The 4,681-nt window shown below is 35.4% G+C and overlaps 1 pseudogene; it reads right to left on the reverse strand.

Moving 5' to 3' along the window:
* Positions 1-1,099: 1,099 nt before the first annotated feature.
* LOC102885149 lies at positions 1,100-3,240 on the reverse strand (annotated as a pseudogene).
* Positions 3,241-4,681: the final 1,441 nt, after the last annotated feature.

Below are 4,681 nucleotides of genomic sequence, written 5' to 3' on the forward strand. Positions count from 1 at the left end.
TAACTTTAAGATATTGATCTCAAAGAAATAAATGAGAACATAAAAAATAGGGTACAGAGATGTTCACGGCTAGAGAAGATATAAAGTTTTAACATATAGTGTCATCTTACATGTTTCATTGTATTTAAGAAAAATGTAAAACCGACATATTTAAGTGTTCTAATTCAAACTAAATGTAAATGTTTAGAAGGAAAGAAATAAGTATGATCCAGTTTTTTTAAGAAAGATTTTATGGAGAAGGTAAAACTTCTGGTTATAGATTTATTATTAAAAAGTAAGCATTTATTAATTAGAACATAAGTTTTATAAAGGAAGATTTTTCGTTTTATTTACTGCTGCTGCCCAACAACTAAAACATAGAATGGTCAATGAGTATGTTTGTTTAAGAAATTAAATTACATGTAAAATAATGAAACTCTGGCATAAGAAAATTTCTAGATGTAAAGCTGAATAAAATGACAATAAACAGTGGAAAGAAATTTAAAAAAAAAATCAAGACAAAACATAGCCTCATTAATCTCATTATATTTTAGGCAGACAAGGATAAAAAATACCAGCTGAATAATAACAATATAATATAACATTGTATTTTATTTTCTGTGAAATATGCCCCTAAAATAACTTAAAATGACAGAGTAACTCAAAGCAATCCTCAAGGAAGCCTAATAGGCACTAAGTCTATGAATTAAAATAATGTTTATCCCTCCACATTCTAAATTAAATTAATTCTTTGCTCTTTTCACAAATAGCATTTGCCTAGTTGTCAGTTTACTGAATGAAACACTTCATCACTCTGACTATATCCAAAAACAGACTTTGCTGGAAACTTTTGCTCTATTAAAAGAAGTGGTTAAGATTTATTTTTCATATTTTATAAAAGTATTTAAGATATCGTATTTTCCATTTTATAAATATATAATCCTTATAAAGTTCATCATTATTTTCTTTCCTTGTGCACATATTCCATATTCAAGTATCAAAAATGCCCAGTTATTTACTATATAGCAGCTCAACTTTAAAACTGCCAAGGAATTTGCTACCAATTTGTGTTCTTCCATATTTTGTGTGGAGCAATGCTGATTCTATGTTCAAGGCTGGATTATTCAGCCTCTTCGATGGTGGACCCAGAAGAGGCACCACCGGAAAGAGGGGCTCCACCACCGGAGAAGCTCCACCACCGGAGAAGCTCCCAGGCAATCCTCCTGGCATGTCTCCTGCTCTCTGGTACAGCTTGGTAATGATGGGGTTGCAGATTTTTTTCCAGCTCTTTCTGCTGATGTTCATATTCTTCCTTCTCTGCAGTCTGGTTCTTATCAAGCCAGTTGATGATTTTATTGCACTTGTCAAGAATCTTCTGTTTGTCTTAATCATTGATCTTGCCTCGAAGTTTTTCATCTTCAACTGTTGCTTTCCTGTTGAATGTATAGGATTCACGTGAATTCTTAGAAGACATCTTGTCTCACTGCTTCTCATCTTCGGCTTTGTACTTCTCAGCTTCCTGGACCAGGCTCTCGGTGTTCTTTGCTCAGACTCTTGTTGTTAGTGCTGGTAATCGTGTTCTCTTTTCTTGTACTCTTATCCACAGAAGGGACATTAAGGATGTCACTGGCATTAATATTAAAAGTGACTTCAATCTGAGGAACACCTTGAGTTGCAGGAGGTATGCCTGTGAGTTCAAACTTGCCACACAGGTTATTCTCCTTGGTCATGGCCCACTCACCTTCACAAACCCAAATGAGCACACCAGGCTGGTTGTCAAAGGAGATAATGAAGGTCTATATCTGTGTGGTAGGAACAATGGTATTATGCTTGATGAGGACAGTCATGGCTCCACCAGCAGTTTCAATGCCAAGGGAAAAAGGCGTAAAACCTAACAGCAGCAAATCGTGAACATTTTCAGATTTGTCTCCAGATAGCATCGCTGCCTGGACAGTTGCACCATAAGCAACAGCCTCATCAGAGTTGATGCTCTTATTCAACTTTTTCCCATTGAAGAAGTCCTGTAGGAGTTTCTGAATCTTGGGGATCCAAGTAGAACTATCCACCAGGACAATATCACGAATCTTGGACTTGTCAAGTTTGGCATCCTGAAGAGCTTTGTCTACATGGTCCAGGGTGACATAGAAAAGGTCAGAATTCAATTCCTCAAATTGGTCACTGGTGATAGAGGTATAGAAGTCGATTACTTCACGAAGAAGTCCTGTAGGAGTTTCTAAATCTTGGGGATCCAGGTAGAACTATCCACCAGGACAATATCACAAATCTTGGACTTGTCAAGTTTGGCATCCTGAAGAGCTTTGTCTACATGGTCCAGGGTGACACAGAAAAGGTCAGAATTCAATTCCTCAAATTGGTCACTGGTGATAGAGGTATAGAAGTCGATTCCTTCATAGAGGAAATTAATCTCAATACTGGCCTGGAAGAGAGAGTATACTTACCACATTCACAAGCAGTAGGGAGGCAATGGATAGCCCTTTTGTTCTCACTGATGTCCTTGCTATGTTTGTGCTTGAACTCTGCAATAAAATGGTTGTTCATTTGGTTGTCAGTCTTCTCCACCTAACTGGGTGTCCCCAGCTGTACATTTGACCTCAAAAATTCCATTTTCGATTGTGAGAATTGACACATCAAAAGTGTCACCTCCCAATCAAGATCAACATATTTCTTTTAGGTCTAATCTTTCTGCCTAAGTGGTAAGCAATAGCAGCAGCATTTGGTTCATTGATGATTCTAAATACATTGAGACCAGCAGTAGTTCCAGCATCTTTGGTAGCTTGATGCTGAGAGTCACTAAAGTACGCAGATACTGTGAAGACAGCATTGGTAACAGTCTTCTCAAGACAGATTTCTGTGATTTTCTTCATCTTTGCTAAAATCATAGATGATACCTCTTCTGGATAGAAACTTTTTGTCTCTCCTTTGTATTCTACTTGAACCTTGGGCCTGCTAACATCATCTACCACCATGAAGGACCAATGCTTCATATCAAGTTGTACAACAGCATCCTCAAGTCTCCATCCAATCAGGTGTTTGGCACCCAAAACCATGTTGGTGGGGTTCACCACAACTTGATTCTTTGTGGTATCACATTGATCATTTGGCATCAGTAATGGCAATATAACTTGGAGTAGTTCAGTTTCCTTGATCATTGGCAATCACTTCCACTTTTCCGTGCTAGAAGACACCCACACAAGAGTAGGTGGTGCGGAGATCAGTGCTAACTGCAGGTCCCTTAGACATGGTTGCTCAAGTGTACTTGCCACTCGAAGAAGAGAGAGTTGAACAACTACCTCCACCCTCAATGAGGGAAATTATCAAATTACAAAATTTTAGTATTGACAGTTTCTCTAATTTTGATTGTGAGCCATACATGTAGCTCTCAATACTGGACAAAACTTTTTACTTCTTCTTCTTTTTTTTTTTTTTCATTTTTAAGAAAATCCTTGGCTTGTGCTTATTGTCTTAGTGTAATTATTAATCATGCTTCTTATTATTCTCAAAAGTTTCCAGATTAAATAATAAATTACATAGTCATCATAGGTTTAAAGCAAATATATGCTTTCTAACTGATACAAAAGGCTTTTTTTGTTTGTTTGTTTTTAACTTTCTAATCAGAAGCATGTCCTAAGGAAGAAGGTGCATTAATATGGCCTTAGGATGAGAGATCAAATTTTATCTACTATGTTAGCCCACTTTAGAGGCCAAATCTCCATTGAATAAATAAAGTTTAAGAAAGAAAATATAACAAGTCACCTGTAACAAGCAATGGGAGATTTATTAATTATAAAATACCCTCAACCATCAAAGCTTAAGTAATAATATCCCTGCATAAAAAGAAATCTGAAAATCAGATAGCTCATTGTTAGGTAGGCATATGAGCCCAAATGTCAACTGAACAAGGATTTTGATTTTCTTTTAAAGTGGGAGTTTACTGATTACTTATTAATATATGCTGAAAGCTATAAAACCTCACTAAACGTACCTTAAGAATAGAAACTGTTAAATGAGGCACTGCCAAACAAAAATAGCCTGTCTACCTGTCATTGTCAAGTTGATTTTCTTAAATATTTTGTTGCTTCTATTAAGTTAATGGTCAGGTAGATAAAGCCACTTTTTTTCTGAGATGTTAGAACCCTATGTGTTAGCTAAAGAAGTAGTCATATTTTTAAAAAGTTTTTGTTTTCTTTTGTATGAAGAAAAGTTAATACTTATTGTGAAAAGTGCTTTGAAGGGATTTGTACTAATAATCATTTTGTTAGCTGTCTAGATTTCTTAAATCACGTTAAAGAAAACTTTTACCATTATTCAAATAACCCTTTTCTAAAACAACTTTGTCCTGTTAGAAATTTTATTCTGTATTATTGAGTTCATACTCTCATAGGTGGAATAATAAAAAACAATAAACAAAAAAGTCAAAAGAAAAATAAAGATAAGTAGAGGCTTTCAGTTTTTCACAAATTAGATCCCTGTGAAATTAAGTGATAATAGAATAAACAGTAGACAGATATATTTTATATCCAGACAAAAAGTCAAAAAAATTTTCCAGGAAATAGACAGGTGATCTTTTCCTCTTTCTTATTCCCTCCCTCCTTCCCTTCCTCCTTCATTCCTCTCTCTCTTTTTTCTTTCTCTCTTTCTCTCTTTCTCTCTTTCTCTCTTTCTTTCTTTCTTTCTTTCTTTC

Source organism: Pteropus alecto, unplaced genomic scaffold (genome assembly GCF_000325575.1).
Source record: "Pteropus alecto unplaced genomic scaffold, ASM32557v1 scaffold79, whole genome shotgun sequence".
In the NCBI taxonomy this organism is placed as follows: domain Eukaryota; kingdom Metazoa; phylum Chordata; class Mammalia; order Chiroptera; family Pteropodidae; genus Pteropus; species Pteropus alecto.